The sequence below is a fragment of the Pantherophis guttatus genome, chromosome 3 (assembly GCF_059756535.1).
Source record: "Pantherophis guttatus breed Tessera chromosome 3, ASM5975653v1, whole genome shotgun sequence".
NCBI lineage: Eukaryota > Metazoa > Chordata > Lepidosauria > Squamata > Colubridae > Pantherophis > Pantherophis guttatus.
Genome location: NC_142065.1, coordinates 29,183,357 through 29,198,482, shown reverse-complemented (window position 1 = coordinate 29,198,482; position 15,126 = coordinate 29,183,357).

Here is a 15,126-nt window from a genome sequence, read left to right as displayed (position 1 = left end):
ATACAAAATCTTGTTTTTCTTCATAGATAGATAGATAGATAGATAGATAGATAGATAGATAGATAGATAGATACTGTGGATAGACAGACAGACAGAGAGACAGACAGACAGGTTTAAGAAGAATAGTAAAATTTTGTTATCTTATGTCCAGAAAGCCATAGCAGGAATCAGTGTAAGCAAAGAGTGATTCTTAGGCAAGATAATATACAAATGCAAATCCTGATAACCAGTGGTGGGTTTCAAATTTTTTTACTACCGGGTCTGTGGTGAGGTTTGGTGGGCGTGGCATGGCTTGGTGGGCGTGGCTTGGTGGTCATGGCAGGGAAAGGATACTGTAAAATCTTCATTCCCACCCCACTCCAGGGGAAGGATACTGTAAAATCTCCATTCCCTCCCCACTCCAGGGGAAGGTTACTGCAAAATCCCCATTTCCTCCCGATCAGCTGGGACTTGGGAGGCAAAGAATAGATGGAGGTGGGGCCAATCAGAGGTGGTATTTACCAGTTCTCTGAACTACTCAAAATTTCCGCTACCGGTTCTCCAGAACTGGTCAGAACCTGCTGAAACCCACCTCTGCTTATAACTTATTACTGCTACATCATGTAAAGTGAGTTGACATCCATTTTGACCCTATGTAATGGAATGGAATGAGCATCAAAAAGAGCATATTCAATGTACAAAAAAATATATATTAACCCAGATAATATAATATAATATAATATAATATAATATAATATAATAATATAATATAATATAATATAATATAATATAATATAATATAATATAATATAATATAATATAATATAATATAATATAATATAATATAATATAATATAATATAATATTATAATATAATATAATATAATCATAGTATCCAATTTAATACTATGCCAAAGAGAAGGGGTTTCAAACTTGTGTTACATTGTCATGTGATGTATTGCGACTTCCCCCCTTCAGTAAAATGGGGGTGGGCATGGCCAGCGTGCGACGCATCCGGCTCATGGGCCATGACACCCCTGCCATAGAGTATTTAGCCTACACTAAAACCAGTTCTCGACTAACATTTTTTTGGGGGGACGGGGGTGGTTTGCTTCTACATCTGCATCATTTTGTATTGATTTACTGTACTGACTTCATCAAACAGCATCAAGTTTTAAATGTACTTTAGGAATCTTGGACATAAATGTACTTTATGCCATTCTTGGTGTGATCATAATATGAAGAACCTGCTGAAATCAAATCTCCCTTTGGCTGTGAAAATACAGAAATGATGCTTCCACAGTGACTCCTGAGAGGGCTGAAAAGAGACTTCTCTAGCAATTTTTATAAATCCTTTCTGTGTCACATTAGCAATTGATAAATACAACAATCATTTCCATGAACAAATGTTTCCTAACTACTGTGCTTAGATCTCTAATCTCCAATCCTTTATGACTTGGTAACATTTGACTTCAAGGGAAAGGTCAGTCTAATAATCCTCTTTAATATATTCCACATTCAGGATATGAATCTGAATTCTCCCCCACCCCATTTGAATAATTTCTGTCTGGAAACTTCATGACACAATCCACTGCAAATGACATTCTTTTCCTGCTGTGTTGTTTATGTTTTAAATCAAATCTTAAAAGAATGATTTCAATTTGCCTTCTTTGTAATTTATGTCCTTTTATTTCATTTGATTTTAATGACGATTGAGCACTTCAAGATAGGCTTGTGAAGAGAACTACAGAAGTGTAAGACACCAATTGATGCCCTTAGGGCAGGAGAAGAAAGAATAGCTTGTTCTGTTTTGAAACTGTACATAGTTTATCACGATTAAACCACGTGGGGCAGCAGAGCACAATCTAAACTCATTTGAAAATCTAATTTTTGCAAAGTAGGGACAGATTAGTAAAATATACAGACCATGCATTGGTATCAAAGTCCTAACAGTTTACATTACTGAAGCAAGATAGAAATTAGGTCAAAATCTTAGAGACTGAATTACAGTTGGAATGATGTGATCAATTGGAGTTTCAGGAGCAGTATTTGCATATTATACGTTTTGGCCACCAGAGGAAGTTTTCTAATATTGTTGTTCAAGCTCAAAGAATTTTTAAAGCCCTAAGAAGTTTCATAAGCAGTTATTATTGATTTGTACCATATTTTACCTTGTTTCTCCAAGCCAATTACTCTGTATAATATTGCACTTCTCTTATAATGCAGTGTAGTATTGTGCTGTAGGCATAGTCGTAGGTATGAAATGAGAACGAGGATTGAGAAATTAGTTGTTGGTATTGTAAAGACACAATGGATAAATTTGGGGAGGTGTAACTCATTATTATACAAGTTGCTTACAAATAGAGCCGAGTTTTGGTTCTCTGCTGACATCTCCTCCTCAGCATTCACTTTTCCTTTCTTCTCTTTCTTATGCGACCACACATTTTCTATATAGGAGAAGAGCACTCTAATGCAAATATTCTGAAAGGAAAAATAATAGAGGCCAATTCTAGTAACCACTGTTGGCAGAGAATAGATACATACTAGAAAAAGAACAAGTACCGTGTTTCTCCGAAAATAAGACCAGGTCTTATATTAATTTTTGCTCCAAAAGATGCATTAGGGCTTATTTTCTGGTTAGGTCTCATTTTTGGGGAAATACAGTACTAAATGCACCCATATGGCTGGCAATCTTAACTGAGGCTTATTTTGGGAGTAGGGCTTATATTACTTTTATTATTATTATTATTATTATTATTATTATTATTATTATTATTATTATTATTATTATTATTATTATTAATTTAATTTATATCCCGCCCTTCTCCCCGAAGGGACTCAGGGCGGTGAACAGCCGAAAATTAAAATAACATGCAATATAAAAGTTAAGATAACTAAAAATATATTAAATTAATCGGCCTCCCAATTTAAAACCCCAAGCTATACAATTAAAAAACTAACCCATAAAACCTATTCAGGCCAGGCTGGCTTGCTGAAATAAAAATGTCTTCAGGGCCTTACGGAAAGTGCGGAGATCCGGGATCAGCCGTATTCCAGGAGGTAGCTCGTTCCAGAGGGCGGGTGCTCCCACAGAGAAGGCTCTCCCCCTGGGGGCCGCCAGCCGACATTGCTTGACCGACGGCACCCTGAGGAGGCCCTCTCTGTGAGAGCGTATTGGCCGGTGGGAGGTTATCGGTAGCAGAAGGCGGTCTTGTAAATACCTTGGCCCTAAGCCATGGAGCGCTTTAAAGGTGAGAACCAACACCTTGAAGCGCACCCGGAAGACCACCGGGAGCCAGTGCAGCTCGCGCAGGAGAGGTGTTATATGGGAGCACCATGTCGCTCCTGTAATCACCCGTGCAGCTACATTCTGGACCAGTTGGGGCCTCCGGGTGCTCCTCAAGGGGAGCCCCATGTAGAGAGCATTGCAGTAGTACGAATTTCCCGAAAAATTATGTTAGGACTTATTTTCCAGTTGGGTCTTATTTTCGAGGAATCAGGGTAGAACATGTGAAAAGAGGAGAAAGGACACTGTATACTAAAATATCAGGAAAAAAATAGTCCAACAGTGCTTACTGGAAACAAGCACTGCAATGATTTTAGACATTGTAGCTAGCCAGTGGAAATATCCGTGCCTGTCTTGTTCTGAAGTTGATGCATTTATTGTCCAATTCTGCAGCTCTATCACATGCTTATTTTCTTGGATTCACCTTTAAGAATTCTATTAAAAAGATCAAAGCAACAATCCTATTATCTGTGTCTTGATTATAGCTGTGTTGCTTCCTGTCTCCATCAAAATGCCATGAACCATAGTAGCTTAGATTCTAGCTGGAGAAGCTGAGTATTACAGGCTGAAGCTGTTGCCAGTTTTTTTAATATATATTAAAAATATATATAGGAAGGAGATCTTTTGCATTCCAAACCATAAGTTAGGGAGCTTTTTTTCCACTAGCACTATCCCTTTCCTGTTCCTCCTCCGCTCCAATTGAAGCTAAATAGTAGTCTTGTTCTTCTCGCACAGGTCCCCTCTCACTTTGTAAACATTAAATTCCTTAAAATAATATGGCAAGGGACATGTATTTTTAAAAGCCTATGTTTATTAAAACAAGAGAGAAAGGGAGAGGCACGGTGGAAGTGCAACCCATTCCTTGTGTTTATGTGCAGTTGGGTGTGCCAACTTCAGAACCAATCTCACTAATGAATTTCAGGCATTTCTGTCATCCAGCTGGAGGAGAAGAGAAGGAGCAGGGAAAAATGAACATTGTATGATTATGTAACAAAATGATTATTATCCCCCCCCCCAAACATGCTACGATTATATACAAGCTGTAGAAGGTTTTGCATTTTGTTTTTAAAAGAAAAGGAAAAAAGATGATGTGAAGCAGGGCAAAGAAACGTGAATTAGAGAAACAGAGGAAATTTCCTCTTCTTTCAAATAGAATAATTAAAAAGTCGCAAAAATAAAACATCCAAGAAAGAGTAAAGCAAAATGTAGCATGAATGCACACTTATGGCTTTGAAAAGTCTGCTAGAAATTCTTAACTATGTGTTGGTACAAGTTGCTTTCACCTGGATTTGACATTAAATAGACACCACAGGACGAATGAGGATGGGACTCTGGTAGGATCTCATAGAGGTATGCAGCATACTCAAAAATGGATAAAGAAAGACATAAGATGTTTGAAAGACATAAGATGCTCAAAGCACTTGATGAGACTTTGTACCTTCAAATTATAATTTTAAGGTTAGGACATTGACTATATATTAAAGGGATCTTTTTAAAGGTAGGTTCCACTCAATTTTATAGGATAGGATAAAACTCCTTTTAGAGTTTTTAAAAGCTTCCTCTCCATTGTTGGTTGAAACTGGTGGTTTATCATTTATCATATCATTGGAATATTATCAAGGATGGTAGAAAAATCCTGTTCCTACTGATTTTCACTGAAAGTCATTGAATCAGTGAATTCACAAAATTCACTGAAATTTTTCAGTCAAAATGAAGTTAAAATTTCTTAATTTGGAATCCTGCACTGAGAAAAAGTGTGTACTAAATGTTTTAATGACCTCATCCATCACTATGATGGCATGGATGTTGCCCACATTGCTAAAATAAGTAGGGTGGTTGATGTGATATATCAATGGACAGGTGTGGTACCTTACACAATAGTGGTGACTGTGAGAGGGATCTTGGAGTCCTAGTGAACAATCACTTAAATATGAGCCAGCAGTATGCTGCAGCTGCCAAAAAAGCCAACACAGTACTAGGTTGCTAGTAAACAGAGGGATAGAATCAAGATCACGTGAAGTATTAATACCACTTTATAATGCCTTGTTAAGGCCACATTTGGAATACTGCATCCAATTTTGGTCGCCACAAGATGTTGAGACTCTAGAAAGAGTGCAGAGAAGAGCAACCAAGATGATTAGGGGACTCAAGGATAAAACATAAAAAGAACAGTTGCTGGAACTGGGTATGTCTAGTCTTATGAAAAGAAGGATTAGGGGTGACATGATAGCAGTGTTCCAATATCTCAGGGGTTGCCACAAAGAAGAAGGAGTCAAACTATTCTCCGAAGCATCTGAGGGTAGAAAAGAAGCAATGGGTGGAAACTAATCAAGGAGAGAAGCAACTTAGAACTAAGGAGAAATTTCCTGACAGTTAGAACAATTAATCAGTGGAACAACTTGCCTCCAAAAGTTGTAAATGCTACAACACTGGAAGTTTTAAAGAAGAGATTAGATAACCATTTGTCTGAAGTGGAGTAGGGTTTTCTGCATAAGCAGGGGGTTGGACTAGAAGACCTCTAAGATCCCTTCCAACTCTGTTACTCTATGCTATGCTATGCTATGCTATGCTATGCTATGCTATGCTATGCTATGCTATGCTATGCTATGCTATGCTATGCTATCTCCAAATTACACTCCCATCCTTGACAGTTGGTATGAGATTCCTATTGTGGAATGCAGTGTTTGGTTTCCACCAGAAATAATGACACCCATGTAACCCAAAAAAGTTCCACATGTGATTCATCCATAGAATATTCATCCAGAAGTCTGGACGGTCATCCAGGAATGTTTTGGCATATTTGAGAAAAGCTTCAATTTTTTTTTTATAGTGAGCTACTGCTTCTCTCTTGCCATTCTCTCATAAATCTCATTTTTATCTAATGTTTTTCATGAAATAATGAAAGTCATTTTAGCCTAGTGAAAGAAACCTCAGATCCATGGATCTTATACTGGTTTTTGGGGGTGAGTTGGATGGTAATGATGACAGTCTGGGTTTCATTGTTAGAGTGCATATATCCGTTCTATACCTCTAAATTGTTTGGTTTTTAGAGTTGTTCTTCTTTGCATCTGAGAGAATTCAGAGTACCTTCATTCAGTGGAATCCAGATAATCTGTTTCCTAAAATTAACTGTAAAATTAACTGTTTCCTAAAATAATTTGAATCCTGGGGTATTTGCTTTGCTTAAAAACACTGTTGCTTTATTGAAAGAGGGGAGAGGAGAGGAGAGGAGAGGAGAGGAGAAAGGGGAAAAGGGAAAGGAAGACATCTAAATTTTTGCTAGTATTCCTTTGTTATATTTAAAAGCCATTTAACCAGAAATGCTAATATATCAACACTTTTCCAGATGTGCACTTTCTCCAGTATTGCTAATCATCATTTCAGATGGTTGTAGAGGGAAAGAGTGTACAATAAATGCATACCTCAGTTTTCAGCCAGTTACAAATCCATCTGGTGGTGATGCTGGCTAGCCCACTTTTTTCAATTTTATCAAGTAGTAGGTTATGGTCTACTTTGTCAAATGCCTTATTGAAGTCCAAGTAAATTATATTGACAGCATTCCTCTGGTCCACTAGTTTGTCACTTTGTCAAAAAATGCAATAAGATTAGTCTGGCATGATCTGTTTTTGACAAATCATGTTGGCTTTTGGTTATTACTTTGTTTGCTTCTAGGTGTTCGCTGATTTGTTGCTTGATTATCTTTTCCAGAATCTTCCCTGGTATTGAGGTTATGTTGATAGGTCTGTAGTTTCCTGAATTTATTTTTTTCCCCTTTTTTAAAGAACTACATCAGCTCTTTTCCAGTCCTCTGGCAGTTCCCTGGTGCTCCAGGATCTTTGAAAGATATAGTTCAGTGGTTCTGACATCTCATCTGCCAGTTTCTTCAGAACCTTGGGGTGTAATCCATCTGGTCCTGGTGATTTGAACTCGTCTAGGGTAGACAGGTGCTCAATAACCATTTTCTTCCCCATTTTAACTTGTGTTTTGCTGCCCGAGAATTGAATGACTTAACCTCATTAAAAATGCATGAATTCTGCTTTGCATCAAATAATTTTATGAGACAATATCAGATCCACAGTCTTCAGCTGAAACTAAAGCACAAGTGCGTTATGTAACAAGACTAATCTCAAAACTGCAAGCAAATTCCAAAAACAAATTTAGTGTTTTGAAATAACCAAATCAACGTTTCTATGGATCATAGAACCATTACCAGACACCCCAAAGAAGCAGTTCATTCCAGAAAACCCTCGAATGTAAGTGAGTTTAAGCAATTTGTCCTGGGAGGATGGATCATGGTTTCTACAAAGCAATATGAGAGATGATCTCTGATTCCAGGAAGCATTTGGTTGCAATTATTGTAGCTACAAATGTCAAAGATATGCAGAAATTCAGAAAATCCAAAAGACGATATAGTTTTTTTTTTCCATTTTCCAATACTTTTACATGGAACTTAGAATGATTTCATAAAACTTTCTGTACCATAATCTATATGCAATCTATACACCTACCTCACATTCACAAACTTCTTCCTTCCTTGTCTTAAAAAAAAAAGGGGGGGGGAAATAAAAGTGATAATTCCTATTCACAACTCTTCAAGTCACTTGTATGTGCTAAACAAACATTATTATCCTGAATAGTGCTGCCATCTATGCAAAGATGAATAATCTCAGGGATCAACAGAAGCATTAACTTTCCACCAAATCTAGATCTTCCCTTTTTCACCGGAAGTGATCCTGGCCTGCATGCACCAATCAAATAAAACAATCTTATAAAAACAATCATTATAAAAACAATAATAAAAACACCAACACTTATTACTGTTCATTACATTAGGCAGATTTTCAGCTAGTTGCAAATCTTCATGTTTCACCCTAACTTCGTTTTTCTGCAGTTCAAAGTTTGACTATGTCCACTCTGGGAGACACGGTGGCTTAATGTCTAAGACACTGAGCTTGTCAATCGAAAGGTCGGCAATTCAGCGGTTTGAATCCCTAGTACTGCATAACAGGGTGAGTTCCTGTTACTTGTCCCAGCTTCTGCCGATCTAGAAATTCGAAAGCATGTAAAAAATGACAGTAGAAAAATAGGGACCACCTTTGGTAGGAAGGTAACAGTGTTCCATGCGCCTTTGCCATTTAGTCATACCGGCCACATGACCATGGAGATGTCTTCGGACAGTGCTGGCTCTTTGGTTTTGAAACAGAGATGAGCACCATCCCCTAGAGTCGGGAATGACTAGCACATATGTGCGAGGAGAGTTTTTACCTTTTTATGTCCACTCCAAACCCCTCCAATTACTGGAGCATGTCAGCATGATTCAGTTTCTATTCTATTACAAACAATATAGAATAGAACTGCTTCTCAGCCATTAATTTTCCTCCTTTCCTTGCCTGCTTTTGCTTATGGAATTCCTCTCTTTTGAAATTAAAAATTGTGATTTTGACTGTGGAGAACAGGATAGATAGATATTTCAATAAACACATTCACATAAATAAGATTCTCTTTCCTTATTACTCTTAAAACAGATCACAAGAAAAGGGAAAGGCCATAACACAAATACTGTACACACGAGATTTAAATATCAGACTTTACTGTTTATTATTAATAGCTCTAAAAGAAATTACAGTCATTTTTATATAATTAGTGAAAGGAAAAATGTGGAGGACACCACTGATTCCCTGAAGAAGCCTAACTGCCACAATATATACATTCTTGATTGCCCTATAAATAAGACTTATATGATTCTTGTTTAGATGCAGACAGAGCAGCATTCAACTGGCACAGATTATGATACCCTTGGAAAATAACAATAGCATATTCATTTATTGTTATCTTGATTTGTTATCAAAATTCTGGCTGGTTTCGATTGATTGTATGTCTTCAAGAAAATTATATTGGTTGAGCCTAAAAATGATTTTTTTAAAAATGTTCTGTAATTTTAATAGCATAGAATCCTTAATGCAGTAGTATTCTTTTGCCAGATTTGTGCAAAAAAAAAAAAAAAACCCATATATTTCACTTTGTTTTAATAACAGTAGAGGGGCTGTGCCTGGGGGGAAAAAAATCAGTGCATCTTCAGAATCATCTTCAAGGTGTAATAGCTTCCTTGACCATCTTTTATTTTTTATTAAATGAAAATGAAAACGATCCATTTTGGCCATGTTCATGAAGTGCTATTTTTTTGAAATGTAGTTCTCTGCATGCCAACTTTAAGGTTAAGTGTAACCCTTGATCCAAAATAAGTCAAACAGTTCTAGTGTAGTGATAGTCATGCTCCACAAATTTCCGGCCCTGAGAATGTTGCATTTGAAAAGCTGTGTTTAAAAGTGCAATACAATACTTATTCCCATTTCATTTGTTTTACATGATGTGTGGATTTGAGTAACTTCATATGTTTTGCAGCCCAGGATAGAAATGATGAATATCCTGTCCTGGTCCACATCCATATATATATATAGCTCAGCTTTTCTTTATACAGCAATAACAACAGTGATCTAGATGGGGTATTAGATGCAAAACAAAATCAGAAAATTAGCTGTGTATAAACATGTTCATAATACATTCCTAAAGTAGTTGTCAGGCCACAAGACTTTACACAGCAAGAACATACATGACTGGAATCTGTTTGCCTGTCATTTCAAAGGGAGATCCCTGAACAGAAATTGTGAAGATTTTAAGAACAAATATTAGGGTTTCTCATCCCCAAATACATTAGTAACTCCTAGCAATCATTTTAGCTTATAGGACCGATAAGTACTGTTCCTCCCTTTCTGTAAAGCCAAAGGATGTATGTTTGCGGTGTGCATCTGTGATACCTTGCCCTTTAGATTTTGAGCTATAGCTATATAGCTATATACTGTATATTCAGTGGAGAATAAAAATCTATGAACTGGCCATAAATATGCATGCATTCCTTAATGCATTTTGAAACATGAAGATGTATACTGGACAGAATTGTATGACTTCAGGAGTGCTTGATTGCTAACACCAACAGTTACAGACTGGCTGAGTCTTATTAGCATCTGGTTTATGTTCCAATTTTTGTTTCCTATTGACCAATGAGAGTATATGGGTACAGAAACAGGGGGAGAGGGAGAGAGAGGAGGATGAAGGGAGGGCAAGAGAGAGAGATCACAGCCCATTCGTTGCTTCAATTTCATTCTAATGCATGATCTCTCTCTCTCTCCCTCCCCCTCCCTCTCTCTCTCTCCCCTCTTCCTCCTAAAGGTATATTGCTAGTAGGGTGCATTAGCAATATGCAAAATGCTGTTTGCTACTATAGGAAAATTGAGTAACTAATGCATGCAATATCCTCATTTAAGAAATTAACAGCCATCAGTTCATTTCGCCAGGAACACTCTCTTCAACTGCAAGCAGTTTGAGAATTAGAGCCAAGTTTCAAATATCTTGGAATGCTTTGTGTTTGGTCTTATAAGAGTTTCTCCTCCTGTTCAGTCAAATTCCAAGTGTATTAGGTGCTGAATAGTTATTAACATAAAATGGGGGTTATATGGAGTTGGGATGCGTGTGGAAAGAATATTTGTATCTGTGATGGAGGAATTGTATCAATGCATTTGATAAAGAGTCTAAATTACACCATAGAAGAAGAGCTATAATATTTAAAAATGGCAAGCAAAATAATATATAATTTACAGAAAATGATAGGGTAACGTTAGGGCTATTTTTAAATCAAAAGTAAATTAGAATTCACAAAATCCCTCCAATAGGTTTAGCAGATGGTCTGGATCCTAGAATCCAAAACCCACACACTTCATTTCCTAGTACATTAAGAACAAAATAATAGTAGGCAGTCCCTGTAACTTGGGCTGAGATTTTAAGAATACTTGGCTCTATTAAACTACATGAAAGTTAACTTTTTGAGCTAAGCTGGATGTGCTTTAAAACCAGTCTCCAGTGTAATCCTGTTGTAAGGAAAATAAATGTGGTTCTCTGAAAAGGCAGCTTATGTTATTCATTGGGTGAAGCACAAGAATCAGAGTGCTAAAATTTCACTCTTTGTAATTGCTACACAGGCATTTTTCAAACCAATCATTAAGGAATTACCACCAGCAATATTTAGAGGTCATTTTCACTTTTTGGCAAGTAAAAGTGCTTGCTTACACTTTGCCACATTTTTGTGGGGAAATGGGAGGTGGTAATATGGTGGGATATAGTGATTTAAAGACAATATTATACCTGCATTTATCAGTAGGAAGCAAGAAATGAATATAAAGTAAAAAGCATTCAGGATATGCTTCCCCATTTATCACATTTTGAAGCTGGAAAGCTGTCTGATGCAGTCTTAGAAGCAACTCTTTCTAGCCATTTTATTCAGCTATTACTAAGATATTGTTAACTCTGAAGCCAAAGGTGTTTGCTAATCTTCCTTTCGGTATCCTCCTCAATGAGTCCTCTAGACATCAGATATTTAAGAAAAAACAAATGGACATAGAGAGATTAAAAGGTCTCCTTTCTTGGCAGCACCTAAGAATTTTTTCACCTCACGAAGATCCAATCATGGAGTATAGTTACAACTAAGCATCCAAAATAGCCATAATACAATAAGTAATTTTTGATCTCCGTACACCCCAAAATTATTGAAATATAAATACTGAAATGTATCTTCAGTTAGGCTGAATGATGTGGAAAATTCTTTAGGCTACTCACTTTTTTAGGAGCTTATCAATTTAATTCAGCCATAGTATTCTTATCTTCTTCTCAAAAGATATTTTTTTAAAAATATCTTTTTAAAAATCCCACCTTAATTATTTTTTATAAATAACTCATGGCAGCAAACATATCTCATATTACTTCTTCCTCCTACTTTGCCCACAAACAAGCCTGTTAGATAAGTTGGACTAAGAGAGTGTGACTGGCCCAAAATCACCCAGTTTAAGAAGTTAAGACATCAGGCTAGAAACCAGGAGAACATAAGTTCTCTCAGCTGAGTGGCCTTCTGTCAGTCATTCTCAATCCTAGGAAAGAGGCAATAGCAAACCACTTCTAAAAAATCTTGTCTAGAAAATTGCAGGCAATTTTCAATCCTTGTCCAGGCAATTTCCAGGAGTCAAAAACTGACTTGAAGGCATGCATGAACAGTCACTCCCCCTCCTCAGCCAGTTCTTTTCCCACCTATTTCATGATTTAGTCCTCATTTATTATTCTTTCTATACAACCAAACCATCTCAGTTCTTTTATACTGACGATTCACCTTTTTCTTCATTCCACATTCCTCCAACATCCATTTACTCTTAACTATTTTTTTAATTGCACGTACATCTTAAGTTATACATTCCAACTTCATTTTACATTTATATCTCCTGATAGACCCAACTTCCACAAAAAAAGTGGACAGAAGCAAATTCTTATAAATATATTTTTGTTTCTTGTGACAAACATTTCTTACAGCATATAATTTTCTATCATTTTCTTTCTTTGGTGTGCCTTAAAATTTCTCCACCCATTTTTCATTTGTTAATAAATATCCTACTGCGGTATACCAATTAATCTACTTGCTCTATTTTTTCACTAGTTACATATAATTCACAAACATTCATTCCCAGACAGACACAACTACAATGTCACAACATGTACTCTCATGTCTCCAACACCACACTTTTAATATCAGAAGCATTCCTTATATATTAATCAACAAATACATTAAGCAACCAAGGATACACCCTTACCTTACTGCCTGATCAATGTTGAAGGATTCGGTAAGTAGTATGCATATACAGTAGCCAAACTTCAATTCTATATTCATGCAAAATATTTCAAGCCTATTCACTTTATTATAGGTATTATCTAAATCAAAACAATTTTTCACATTCATGCTGATAAGTTTGTAATTGTACATTTCTTAGTGTTTGTTTACAGTATTTCTATAATGCTATAATTATAATGCTAATTCTACGTGTGCTTCTGATATTTGCAATTTATATTTATATATAAATATAAAAGGTATAGAATCAAGATCACATGAAGTATTAGTACCACTTTACAAAGTCTTAATGAGACTTTGGAATACTGCATCCAGTTTTGGTCACCACAATATAAAATGATGTTGAAACACTGGAAAGAGTGCAGACAAGAGCAACAAGGATGATTAGGGGGCTGGAGGATAAAACCTATGGAGGGCAGTTTCAGGAATTGGATATTTCTAGTTTAGTGGAAAGAAGAATTAGGGGAGACATAATAGCAGAGTTCCAATATTTGAGGGGCTGCCACAACTTATTTTCCAAAGTACCAGAAGGCAAGACAAGAAACAATGGATGGAAACTAATCAAGGAGAGAAGCAAACTGGAATTAAGGGGAAACTTCCTAACAGAGAGAACAATTAACCAGTGGAACTCCTTGCTTTCAGCTGTGGGTGCCCCATTGCTGGAGACTTTTAAGAAAAGATTGGACAGCCAATCTTTTCTGAAATGGTTTAGGGCCTCCTGCTTGAGAGAGGGTTGGACTAGAAGACCTCCAAGGTCCCTTCCAACTCTGTTATTCTATGTTCAAAATATAAAACCATAAAAATATAATCAAACTCAGTATCTACTAAGTTACTTCCTCCTTTCCTTAACATTTAAGGCTCTGTGGAAAACTCCATCTTAACTGCTATCTGGAAATCTGTTAGTGTCTTCCCATCCAAAGTTACTTCTGAGACAAGCAAAATGGTTTCAGGATAAACAGCACCACTGTCTGATAAAGATTCCATCTCTTATTTATTTAGAAAATGTATATGGTTGCTAACTTTAAGCACATAACTCTGGGCAGCTAGCAATGGAATGGAATGGAATGGAATGGAATGGAATGGAATAGAATAGAATAGAATAGAATAGAATAGAATAGAATAGAATAGAATAGAATAGAATAGAATAGAATAGAATAGAATAGAATTTTTTATTGGCCAAGTGAGATTGGACACACAAGGAATTTGTCTTTGGTGCCTATGCTCTCAGTGTACATAAAATAAAAGATACGTTCATCAAGAACCATAAGGTACAACACTTAATGATAGTTATAGGTTACAAATAAGCAATCAGGAAACAATATCAATATAAATCGTAAGGATACCAGTCACAAGGTTACAGTCATAAGTGGGAGGAGATGGGTGATGGGAACGATGAGAAGATGAGAAGATTAATAGTAGTGCAGACTTAGTAAATAGTTTGATAATGTTGAGGGAATTATTTGTTTAGCAGAGTGATGGCGTTCGGGAAAAAACTGCCCTTGTGTCTAGTTGTTCTGGTGTGCAGTGCTCTATAGCGTCGTTTTGAGGGTAGGAGTTGAAACAGTTTATGTCCAGGATGAGAGGGGTCTGTAAATACTTTCACAGCCCTCTTTCTGACTCATGCAGTATACAGGTCCTCAATGGAAGGCAGGTTTGTAGTGATTGTTTTTTCTGCAGTTCTAATTATCCTCTGAAGTCTTTGTCTATCTTGTTGGGTTGCAGAACCAAATCAGACATTTATAGAGGTGCAGACTCAATAATTCCTCTGTAGAACTGGATCAGCAGCTCCTTGGGCAGTTTGAGCTTTCTGAGTTGGCGTAATACAAAATCAATATAAAACAAAATTTAAAATACAATTAATAGCAAACATAACAAATACAAGAGATGAGGCAGCTCACGAACAATTCATATCGGACTGAAACATGTACTACCAACCTGGTCCTAATGCCTGAGAGGAAAACCAGCATGGTTAGGGCCATCCATATCTTAGAGCAGGGGTGAAATGTAAAATTTGTTACTACCAGTTCTGTGGGCGTGGCTTGGTGGGGTGGTGGTGGTAATGTGACTGGGTGGGCGTGTCCAACTTTTTTTTTTTTTTTTTTTTTAAACTTTTCAAAGCATTTTTTCTAATGCTTTGAAA